The sequence below is a fragment of the Anopheles moucheti genome, chromosome 3 (genome assembly GCF_943734755.1).
Source record: "Anopheles moucheti chromosome 3, idAnoMoucSN_F20_07, whole genome shotgun sequence".
Taxonomy (NCBI): domain Eukaryota; kingdom Metazoa; phylum Arthropoda; class Insecta; order Diptera; family Culicidae; genus Anopheles; species Anopheles moucheti.
In genome coordinates, this window is record NC_069141.1 from 66278851 (window position 1) to 66292213 (window position 13363).

A 13363-nucleotide genomic window follows, 5' to 3' on the forward strand; every position below is an offset into this window, starting at 1 on the left:
TTCAATTGCAAAAAATAACTGACACGCCTCTGCCCGGTACCAACACACCGGTAGCGGTGACATGACAGGATCGATCCAAAGTCCCATGCGTACCGTTTAATCGCACGCAGGACGGGACTATCCAGCTACCGGTAAATAAAATCAAAGAAAGTCAGAAATGACAGACCTAGATCCCTTGAGGTTGTTGTGCCCATAAAGAAGAAGATGTGTGGAAGGACAATAGAAGAGTTGCTATAATGACGAGCTCTATGAGTGGAAAGGCGTCTCGGCAGGCTCCAGTGGGCTGGTCATGTCATAAGAATGACACCGGACAACCCAGTCCTTAAAGTCCTTTTAGCTTGTCCACAGATGGAGTGATGGCGTTGATGGTTCCGCCAGAAAGGCCCGGAAGAATGGATTCGCATACTACAGCGCTCGAGCGGTTTAGAAGACCCTTGTAGCAGGCCGCAAGACCGCGAAACGGTTGTAGCACCGGATAAGTAAGAAAGTACCCATCTCTATCACCCATTTTGTCGCAGGAGATGAGAACTTTTTCTATCTTCACTTGAAAGAATATTTGTTTTACCATCGCGTATCGCACATCTTAAATTTCATCTTCCAGCCCCACTCAACACTCTTATTCCCCACCAGTCTTCCAGATGTAATGGCTGCTTCATTGATGTTATTAATTTCTTCACCACATAAAGGTCCCTCCAACCACCGAACTTTCCTATCATGTGAAACACAGAAGCTGACTGTGGGAAATTCAAAGTCAAAAGAAAGGAACAAATAAAAAAAAACCCACCCATCATACAACAAACCGAGTCCCATCTGGATCCCCTCGTCCACTCCTTGCCACCACCGGGCCAAACGCGCCAAATGCCAAAGTTTTCGCGCTCCCCGATTGTTAATTTATTCGTACGCCGTCGAACTTCGACTCCGGTTTCATTTCGCTCGCGGTAAAGCGTGCGGTGTAATGTGGGGTAGTCTATCTTGCAGGCGCATTAATGTTGGTACACAACATTCACTTACCACTTCCACGCGAAGGCGCGCGACCCATTTGTGCGTATTGCGAGGGGGAAAAAGTTCGACCCGGGGACGACGTGCGGAAACCGGTATTGTTTCCTTTATTAGCCGGTTCTTCTGGCAGCATTGTTTTATATGCGCGCTTCGTGCGGAGCGAGTGGAGCAGCGGTATGCTGACCTGCGTGGAAGAAAATTCTCGGCAGAAGTCGTCGGCACTTTCACTTTTTCCATTTGTGGCTCGTTTGATGCACGGCAGCGTTTTGGTGTTTGTTTTCCACCGTTCCCATTCCCGCTTTTGCAACAAGATTCGTACGTCAATCGCGTACGGCAAATAGATGTGTAGAGCGCCTGTGCTTTATGCAATGCCAGAAAAGATGGCCGTACTCTTCACGAGCTCAAGCACAACAGCGATTGAACATGCGGGGTAAAGTGAATCGAATCGTAATGCCTGCGAGTGTTCCAATTTCCTGTCGAAGAAAATTTTGCAACCAAAACGTTGAGAAGTCGGCCCGCTGTAGCGCCACAAGGGCCCAGGAGGGAAATTAAAATTCATGAAATTATATTCATTCCCACTGCCTGCATGCGTGTCCGTGGGGGAAGGTTAGGGATTTTTATCTTGGCCGGAATGATGCGGAGAAAAATGTTCTGTACTTTCGCTTCTTCAACAAAGCGTCGCAATCGTACGTCCATATTTCGATGTTTCGATGTTTTCCCTAAGACGGATGCTGCTCAAGAAACGATCGTTTAATATTCCTTCCATGTTTGCTAGCAAGAAAAAAGTCATGAGAACCAACTCGGTAGAACGAAGTTAATGGAGGGTTTTTATATAGGCCAAACTGCCGGGAGTGCCTTTATCCATTCGGCACAAGTTATGAAACGTTTTACGACACGGACATGCGTTCCCTTCGTACTGTGTGGCACTGCAGTGGCCCATCCTACTGCTGCCATAGTCCACAAAATGGGATTTGCAGTAACAAAAAAAAACGAGCACCAATTGAAATAAAAATGATAATATTAGCGCGCACACACACAGCAGAAAAAAGCTCCACAATAAAGACGCACACAAATCCCATTTCATTTCCCGTCTTGGCTGGGATCGGTGGCGGGACTCAGAGATTTGAGGACGCTCGTAGATTTGCCCAAATAAATAAGTTATTGGCAGCCGGGTAGAACGGCTAGAAGTGCCATTCACAAAGCCGCATGAGAGTGAAAGCGAATGCTTCCCCCCCCCCCCCCCCCCATCATCACTTCTTTGGCGCTAAATCTGATTAGACTTTCACTTTTTCACTTGCCACTCAGGAAACCAACCCGGAATGGTCTAATGGTTGCGATCGATTGGAAATTGGATGAGAACAAATTAGACGCAAATCTTGTTACGCGAATAGGGTGGAAAGTGTCGGGAGGCTTTTTTTTTGTTCGTGCCCCTATATGGTTCGAAACGTGAAGTACTGGGCAGCTCCATTGAATGGCGCTTTGAACCGCCACAGGTGTAACACCGGATTGCATACCTTGTAGGCGCTAACAACATGTACATTGCACAGAAAGAAAAAAAAGGCTACTGGACTGATGATTTACTCACATTTGCTGATGACGCTTGCTGTTGCTGCTGTTGCTGCTGTCGGTACTGCATCAGTGCAGCGACGGCTTTATTGGCGGCTGCTGTGACAGCTGCAACGGTCGATGTCATTGCGCGGTCGCGGTCAACACCGTTGTCGTCACAGTCGCGGTGCGGGTCACCGTCCAGAGCGGCAAGCTCTACACTGTACGGTTCGGTCGGTGGGCGAAGGCAACGTTTTTTCGCTGTCCCGTTCAGCGGCAACGGTGACGCGGCCGATCTTTGTCCAATTCTACGGTTCTGTAACCTTTCTACTTCTGCTTTGCCACGGTGATCCTGCTGGTGAAGGTCGACGTCGTCGCCGTCGTCGTCACCCTCATCGGTGGATATTCGTTCGTCGTTGTCCGAGTCGGGTGCTGCACCGGTGCCGGCCTGGTCGAGGAACAATGGGAACCGATTCTCGGCGGTGGTCGACCCGGCCACCGTTGGCACAGTCGAGGGGAAGAGGCTGGTTTGCTGCGAGCTGCTCACATCTGTGGCCGCCGTCGGTGGTGGTGTCGTCGTCGTCGTCGTGTCTGTGGTTGCCCGCTCGACGAGATTCACCATTGAAAGCCGTAACGGGTCCGAAAGAAAACGCAGGAAAGGTAGTGGGGAGGGGGGAAGGTGGGAAATTATGAAGGTTGGGCCGAATACGAATCGTGCACTGAACAAGCTGGTAGCTGGATGTAAGCTGTATAGTTTTGTGGCCGTTCTGTTGCTGTATGTCTCACTACACGCCGGGAAAATCCGGGATGGAAAATTGCACCAATACACCGGGGGTGTTGCCTGATCAACAAGCAGCGTTGCACGATTGATGGTTCTACACAGTCGCACAGTCACCAACGCGGCACCTGCACCTAGCACAACATAACGGATCGGATCGGTCGGTAGTGGTACAACGCAGGGTCTCTTTTTTCCACCAGCTCAACCAGGGGTGAGTAGTTCCACGAATGCACTTTTCATCATTCCACCGTAAAATAGGGTACAAGATGAGTTGGTTTATGTATCCTCAACCTTACGGTTTTCTGGCACGAGCTTTCCTTCGGTCGGATGCGCTATCCACCGGACCCTATCAGGCCGTACGTGTGTGGGAAAAAAAGAAGATGGCGAACGGATTCCCTCTCCGGCAGCAGCAGCAATTCACGGTTCACTGGAGGGGTAGGAAAAACACTCCACACGCCAGTTCACACAGCCACACACACACACGGCGTTAGTTTACGCCCGATGATGCACACTGGCCTTTTTCCGAGCCACACACAAAGGCACCATAATCACAACGCCTTCGTTCGAATACTCATCGTTCGCCGGCGAAGCGATCCAGTTCCCGCTTCCTGGGTGGGGGTGGGACGTGTACGTTCGGTACGGTACACGCAAATTTAAGCTCACATCCAGACGGAACCGGTCGACCGTTGTGCTGCAGGTGGCGATGATACCACACCGTTCGCTGGGTACAGCATCTACGGCCGCTTACACGGCTGTCCACCACATGGACCCGCCGGACATAGCCGGTGTTGGGGCGGGGGAGGGAGGGTGCTGGAAGTTTAGCCGCGCTGCAATGAAAACAAGCATAATGCATGGATATATAAAATGCGCACTCGTATATATTGTGTTTAGCATAATGAGGGTGGGATGGTGTGTATTGTTCGGTCGTGCGCTATTTCCGTATGCTGCCATGGTAACCAAGCAAAAAAGAAAACAACCAGTGAAACCAGTGTTGCAAGTTGGGGATCGCCCGTCCGGGAGCGTAAAATACGGAAATTATGGATACTGCATGCGGGATTAAACGAGGAAAAGGCGGAAAAAAGGTTTTCGGTAAGCTTCGGACACTCCTGTTGGGGCGCATCCCCCTCCCCCTCTCCAAAGGTTTCGTTGGCGAATTTAATTTGAAGCTTGAGTATCAACAGTATGCACAGAGAGAGAGAAGTTTTATTTAAAATTGCTTCAGTTTGCAATTACATTCGGAATCGGTTTGCTATAATCCTACCGAGAAGGAGCAGTATAAACAAGCAACAGGAATTCTTTTTGCTTTAATGTAACCCACACACGTCCACTGTATCGCCTTGTTCTACTCTGCTCGCGAATAAACAATCATTCGTGCTGGCAACACTGCCACGCTGCGATGCAAACGATCCATCTCATGTGGGATTATTGTGGAAAGTATGGCCGGGATATTTTGCACATTTTCGTCCCATTAGTCTCTTTCTGCCACATGCTGGATCCATCCTTCGAGACGGAAGTGGACCTTTTCCCGTTCTCCACCACCACCACCAACGCGATAATCTGTTGTCGGATGATGGAGTTTGGGGATTTGTTGGGGGAACGCCACAAGGTAATCTTCATTCCTTCTCGGTTTTGGTAGCGTGTGTACGGTGTAAGCAGGGTGTTGAACGAATAAGTTTGCGCTAATTTCACCATAATTCATCACCTGTTTGCGTGGCCCACCGGGAGGCACCGTACCATGGACATATAGCCAACAGCACAGTGGAACCAATCGGTGAGTGGAACTCGTTCGGTCGGTTTTTACGAGGACAGGTTTCGAAAAGCACACCCAGCCCAAGTGGGACTCGTATCGTCGACTTTGAATTCTGATCCTGATGCTGGAGGAGCTTTTCACTCGTGAAAGCTTTTAGCACGTTTTAAATATCAAATTGTGTTTGCTTGGTGAAGGAGTTATGTGCACGGAAACAATACTGCTTGCAATGTTTTATTTAAAATTTTATTTATTATGGCTATCCGTATTTGGTTTTCCTAGTTGAAAATCAGCTCTTTGTAGCGTTGTTCTGTAGTTGCATTGTTTTATGTATATGATTTATAAATTAATTTGAGAAACTTATTCATCCCTATCGAATTGGTCCATCATAAACCACATCAGGAAGTAGGTCAATTGCAATGCTTCACAAATAAAACAATTTTCCAAACAATATTACTTCCGATAGGGAGGAGGGGTGTATTTTTTCTTCCCTTTGCAACTGCAACCATTTTCAAATCGTTTTTCACTACTTCCAGCCATGTTAAAAAAAAAACAAACACTCATGTAAATTCACCCAATACACATCCGGTGCGCATTTTACCCTGTATCGCTTTATTAGGCAGGAGGTGATTCGAGAGAAAAGTTACCTCGTTCTGTAGCGCAGTACCGAGCGCAGTCCTGTTTGGCACCGGTTTGTTCGGACCGGTACCGTGCAAATGCACTCGCAAGCGGACATAAGCTCTCCCCCTCCCCCCCCTCTGGAGATGGGTGGGGGCGAAATGGAAAATAATATCGAAAGTTTTTCCTTTCCCAAACAAAACGCAGATTGAATGAGCGAATCAGTTTGTTCCGCTGTCGAGTTGAGAGCTTAGCAGGGCGAGATTGTCGCTCAATATTGGGTCTGTTTTTTTAGTTTTTTCCTGCCCATCCAGTACCGTACCGTACCGTACCGGGTAGATATATTGTGCCCCCGAGGAGGACAGTGAGATATGTTACCAACAACAGGGGACGAAAGTTTCGGTGCTGGTGGGTGCCATGGGTGGTGGGTCTGCGGCCGACAGGCGGCTTTGCTGAAAAACTGATTGACATATTGATGATGGTGCTGACCTGTCCCCGGAGGATGTGTGTGCTTTGCCGCGCCGTACCGTTTGGGATTGGGACGTGAAAGTTTAGCAATAAATTGCATACACTCTAGGCGTTCCATTTGACGGCACGGTGACGATGTATGGCATACGGTATTGTTAGTCGTTTGCATTGGTAGTAGGTATCTACTGATGCTTGTTGAAGCTCACAATATAACGAAACATAATTCACATTGAACATGTTTCTCGCATGGAAGGAACACGTAGCCATTGCGTGAGATATTGAGCGGGTAATTCCTGGCTACGAAGCATTATAATTAAAACGAAATCTCACTCACGTGGGACTTATGTGCAATTAAATAAGCTATTGATTGTGTTTGTTCAAGCATTCATCATTTAATATAAGGTGAATTCACCAGGAAAAGATGAGAGAAAATACGTTGTATATAATATTTTATTTCCTTTAGTGAGATGGGTTCAAAATTGCCCTGCCCTTTCTCTGTACAAACCATCCACACACGTGTGCAAAGTTCACCACATACAGCTCAGATGGTGGTCTGCTACATAAAAGGAAACCAACGCATTAACTCTCAGAAGTACAGAATTATTAATTGAAAGCACACGGGGTTTGGCATCGAAAACATCGATCTGTAGTCATAAATATTCAATGCCGAGACCGAAACGGTGGCCGTAAGGACCGTCGGGGCCAATATGTTAGTCAACTATCGTGTCTGTCGATGTTTTTGCTTTTGCGTTTCTTGCATTGGGCACACATGCCTGGCCCACCTCGTTTGTCCAATCGTTGAAACATTGGTCTTATGCTTGGGTTGAAGAGGGGGTGGGGGGTTGCAGAAGTGAGTAACATCTTGGGAACCAGAACGGCGAACGTTCCAGCAGAAAATCGACTTGGTTATCGGAATGATCGAAGATTAAATAAAATAAACGAATATCAATATTTGAATCATAAGCAGCTGTTGTCAGTCTTTTGCGTTCGTGTTTCTTCGCGAGATGGCGATGAGAAGGGTTTCATGCGTCACAGCACGATAGTGAAGATCATTTATTCAAATGTTCTTCTCTACTTTCCGTTCGGTGTTTTTTTTTTAAGATTGTTTCTTTTAAGCGACTAGAGTGCAGTTTGATTGAAAGAATCGTTACATGCGCGATAAAAGTGTGAAACAAATATTAAGCAGGCGAAACGTAAACACGATAATAGATTAACATCTTTGCATCCCAACCGTAGCGGTTGTAGATGACAGCTGATATCATTTCACGGCACGCTAGATGTACTTCAAGACATACTCCTGGAAGGATATTCTCATCACCATCGTCACAGTAGGCGCCGACTGTCGCCAGCAGTGCAGGCAGAATGCGAATGCTTTCGCGAGGAATTCAATTTACTGTCACAAAAAGCCTGCCAAGAATGCCCTGTGCAGCCTTGGTTGCGTTCCACCAAATGTGAACCAGACCAAGACACACGAGACACGATACGATCTTGCCATTTGCAAGCTTATGTCGGGTCGGAACGAGAATGTGAATATGGGGCACCGCACTGTTACACCGCACTGACATACACAAGTACATAAAGAACAGCCGCGCATAAAGGACGGCTGCATGGTAGACGGTTATCCATTTTGATTTTGTTACTGCACGACAGGGCACGTGGGGTATTCCGGGAAGGATTTTCCCTCACTTAATCCGCAAGGACCACGGGCCCCGGGAACCGGTCGTACCTTCTGCTCATTGTGCTGTTTACTATGCCATCAGTATGGTTGTGTGTATGAGTGCCGGCCGTTCTTTCATCCCTTCTGGACATTCCTTCCCATTTGGATGCAAAACTCCAAGAAGTACGAGTTATGATAATCCTAATGCTGCCGGAAATAACTCGACACGCGTATGTTAATCTTCGTGCGGAGACATGTGGCGCAGAGGGGCCGTAGGAACGTAGCGCGCCTCAGTTTGTAAAGTTGCTTCAAGTGGACAAATTTGTTGTGCTACTGTGTAAGGAATTTAATGGCCTTTCGAATTGGCATTCCGCTACAAGAAAGGTTGTAGTAAAAGTAAAGGAAAGGAAAGCGATGTTTTTCCACACAATGGAAATATTTGTCTATTACGTACTTTCTTTTGCTACGCCGTTTTGGGGTGGTACATTAATTTTAAGGTTTTGCTTTGTGAAAAATTAAGTACGATGGTGATTTTTTTTTTGGGGAACATTTGTTAAGTTTCGAATACACAAACACTCACACACCAAAGAACCTTACAAATGCACATTATATTTCTTTGTATTTCTTTTCATAGCCACAACCTTATTTCCACTCGATTGCTTCGCAGGTTTCTCGTTGGGGTTTTGGAATTTAATTTTCCACCAAACCCATTAACTGGCACTCGGTGGGAGAGCACGAAGAAAGTGTATGTAAACAGGAAAATTGTGGCAGCGTCACCGTACCGTCCCCTAGCGAGTAGGTCAAATTATTTACGAACAGATTTTCATAATTATAAATTCAATTATTCGCTGACTTTTACTGACTTTGGTCACCGCAGCGCAGTCCAGCCGGTTCAGCGTGCGCACCACGGCGTGCGATCCATTCCCGTTGGCCGTTGGGGTACGGCCGAAGCGTCCCGGGAGGAAGGATTTAATGTCGGACAAATTTAGAGAGTGCCAGAGAAAATTTAATTACAAGCCCATACTGTCCTTCCGCGTGCACCGCATTGCGTCGCGCTTCCAACCGTAACGAATGGAAGTTGAGTTTCCCGGGTGACACCGGCCCAGGGGTTTCGGGTCGCGCCAACCAACGGTAAACCATTTAAACGACGTTGACCTTTCCCACAGGATGTGGACGGGACGTCTTCGGGATGGGCGAATGGGTTGTGGTTGCCGCCAGGGAAAGTAGCTCCATCACCTCCATCTTGCTCCGATACGATGGAGGATTTGCGATGAATCTACATTTTCTCTCGCATGCGGTAAATGAATTCCATTACCAACACTTGTGCTGCTGGAAGTCCGCAAAAAGGAGCAGGTGGGAAATGTTACACCCACCGAACACCTGTCGGCAGCATTTCAACGACCGATGACCGGTCACGGTGGCAGTGGGGTCAGTGTGCAAACCGCACGTAATTTGATAAACGGTTTGGATTGAGTTAAAGTGAGTTTGATAATCGGGCAGCACCTTTCGGTGTGGCTGTAGCAGTGCTAATAATAAAGTTGGACTGTTCGAAAAACTTAGCAGTGGCAATAATATTTCCAACACGAAAAAAAGCTCATTTAATCCCATAATGTGGCGTGTAAAACTTTAAATGCGGTTGATTTTTCCCCGATGCTTATCCGGGGAATGATTCAATCGACCGTACCGATGCTCCAATTGCAGCAATGCGGCAGCAGCAGTCTACTGCATTGCTGAGAAACACAATATATCATGTCTAAACGAAGCTCATCCGCTTATTATTACGGGCTAATCTTCTACCTTCGCTGTCCTACCTTGTCCCCGCAGCAATACGTGGCTTGCTGTCGTCTGTCTCATAATCCCCGCTAATCATCTCACGAGAGACGAACGCGAACCGTCAACCGTCAGTGGTACGCTTTTCCCCATGCTGGTCCGTGTGCTGGTGGGTCGGAAAATAGGAATGGCGGCAAGCCTAATGCACCATTGTTGCTATCTCTCGTGACAGCAAGCAGAGACGGAGACTGCGGTGAACCGCAACAGGTTCATCCCGTACGGATGGTAGGCAACGCTCCGGGTTGTCCAATATCTTGTACACCGGGGCCCATTACAAACATGTTAAAATTTAAACATGGCCTCAACCGTTACCGTGATTCTGTTCGTTTCGTACGCCGAGTACGCTGTTTTTTTTTAAACGTCTCGCGCGCAACAATGGTTGGGCGAAATGCCAAAAAGGAGGAAAATGTTCAGCGTATTGCCTACCATTCGGGCGCTGTGGTGATTTTAATGAACGGGTTTGTTTCTTTTTTTTCTGCTTCTCGCGCGTTAGCATGCTCGTTCACTATAGGTATTGGAACGATCAGTATCGAGTACTGTGGACTATCCGTACCACAACTAGGCGCAATCAGGTTCTACTATTTCCACCTAGGTCAGTTCTACTTTTCGCCTCACTGTAACGATTCCCACTAGAAGGTGAACCTTTCGGCGATACAATACCCGATTTATGGTTTCCAATTACATTTATTATTACGAGTGTTTCATGCCGCTTTCGATCGCACCCCGAGCGCATAGAAGCTTTCGTATGCGTACCCAATGTTTGCCTGTTCTGGTGGGAATGGGAACGGAAGAAAGTGCGAAAATAGTGTGAGAAAAGCATAAAAGCGCACTACAACTCGTGCCTGCTGCCCTAGGGGTGGAGCGAAAATCGAAAGCATCACGTTTGCGAAACGCTGTTTCGTGCTTTTAATGGCCTACTAAGGCACAGTGGGCTTTCCTGTTGGTTATGCGTTTCTTTTAAAATCAAGAAAATGTTACACTTGATAGTTTTACCCTTACTGGAGGGGGGTTCGTTTCTTGTGTAATCACGGCAGATTAAAATAAATTACCAGTGTATGTGTAAAATAATAAATTTGATTCAATTTGCATTATCCAATTACCCAATGTGCGCCACTTACCACCATGGTAGGCGTGTTGCCTATCTTTCAGGCGCAAGGAAAGATTCTACGTTCGCCACCATTACGCAACCTCAAGAGCGACAAAAGTGCTTGGTGTGTAGCGATATGCAATGAATCGAATCGATAAAATACGCACCCCACGCGGCCATACTCGGTCGAAGGGTTGTGTGAACGCCCTGCCCTGCGGCAGTGGGTGAAAGTGAAAGAAAAATAAAACTCGGCTCGGAGTTTTGATAGAAATGGAGTCAAGATAAACAACTCCCGAAACGTGATAGCGCAAGCATTCGTGACTCCGGTGCTTCGTTCCACCAACCGTTTGGTCCGGTTTGGTGAAGGTGGCTCATATTACGATTTGGGTGGATTTGCCACCGTATCAATTTGATTGGCTGATGCCAGTGCCAGAGCCAGTGTGGGGCGCGCTTTCTTCTTGGTTGGTCTTCGGTTGGGAGAAGATGCGCAAAAAGTCGAAATCTTCCCGCTCTGTTATTTTTCGGCGATTCGTTGCCTTTTTCCACCGATGGTTCGATTAGTACAATTGGGAATTCTAGCTGACAAGCAATTGACAGCCGGAAGCGAGAATTGCTGCACCGTGACCGTGGTGTACGGTCGGCTAGGGAACGCCACAGTTGTTCGACCGGGCACATCGATTGCAAGCTGTGGCATCTGTTTCAGCATATTGTACTCGTTTCGGGCTTTATTTGTCTCGCCGGCAGGTTTCGGTTGACATCGTGGTACGATTTCGTAACGATATCGCTAGATGATGGGAAGCAAGGGGAATCCGGGATGCCCTTTGGCATTCGGGCTGCGGTAGAATCTGCTGGGGGTGCCCCAATGTACAACGCGCGCGCGTTCGTTCTTCATTATGGTGGCTCGGTAAGGCAAAATATTTTGCAGTGAATTCAATTTTCTTTCACGAAAGTTAATATTGTACCATTACGCTCGGGAAGATGGCAAGCGCGTTTTGGGGTAGAGGAATGAACTCAGGACAATAAAGGACATTACATGGACGTTACAATAGAAGCAATGATTTCCATTTCAAATCAACTTGTTGGGGTGATTGTTCACAATTGAATTGTGAGTTAGAGAAGAGACTTCACTGCATATACTTTTCAAATACAAATACTTTTCATATACTTCTCCAAGACTTTCAGTAACCACTGTGGGGTTCCACCAGAAAGTGTGCTCTGGGTTCTCTTCTGTTTGCTATTTTCATTAACAATATTGCGTACTCACTGCCAGAGGCTCTTAAATCATTATACGCAGAGGACCTAAAGGTGTTCTTATTTCTGCTCAACCTTACAGTTTGTCAAAAGCTTAAGGGATGTCTTGTAGAATTTATTCGTTGGTGCGACGTTATCTTGTTCTCAAGCAAACAGGATCCCATAATTTTCGACTACAAAATTGCAGGCATAGCTGTGACTCGTACAAACAAAGCCCGCGATCTAAGCGTGATCCTTGACAGCAGACTAACGCGTACAAAATCACTTTAAGTTGACACTTCCAAAAGCTCTACGTGTGTTAGGATTTATGCTCCGTTTGTCAAGTGACTTTAAGAACCCTTTTTGTTTAGAAACAATTGTATTGTTCGTTAGTGCGTCCCATTATTGCATTTGCTAGTACAGTGTGGTCTCCTCAACAACAACAAAATAGATTAGATACATTAGAAAACATTCAAAAAAAGTTCGAGAAAATACTTTTCTTCCATTTACCATGGTGAAATCGAGCTCCCTGTCTGCTCTTATCGGACTGGATGTTTATTATTTGGTCTTGAATCATTACAGCACAGAAGAATTATGACACAGTATTTATTCCTACACAAAATCATAACAGGAAACATTGACGCCCCTGCCATTCTTAATGCCTTTAACATCTTAGCTCCAAGTAGAACATTAAAAGCCAGAGAACTCCTACGACCAGACTTTAGATCTAAACAATATTGTACTAGCGACCCAGTTTCGCAAATGATGGTCCCTTATAACGTGCTAGGTTTTGAAATTGATTTCCACTAATCGGTTAACCAACCAAGAAACTGTTTAAGACAGCTTTTTGAAAGTTCTTTAATGTTCCTTTGTTTGTTGTCGTTCATATATTTATGTCTGAATTGCTGCATCCTTTTATAGAGGGTTGCAATGTGTTCAGGTTCAGATCCCGTGTTTTTCTCTCCCAATTTTTTATATCCCAGTAATTTTATAAATGAATGGATGAGATGCATTTATCACATGACGTAAAATAAAATAAAATAAATATGTTTGGCTAGTTTTGAAGGTTGTAGACTTCATTTACACAATTTTTAACCATACATTTTTTTTATCTAAACTATTTTTCTGAATCATTTTAATGATAGTCAAACTATCATTTTTCTAACCGCTTACCCAATATGTATAAAAAAAATCTAATTTCTACAGCAAAACTTGACAAAGATTGCGCATTCTTGGCGCGACCCGGTGGCATGATGGTAGCGACAAGCAAGCAGCAAGGACTGATTATTCGGCTACTTTGTAAAATAAGTCTAGTAAGCCAGAAATGGCAGGCATGACCTAGTAGGTCTTTACACCAAGTATAAAGAGAGATAGAGTGCATTCTTCAGAGGACAAACGAGCATT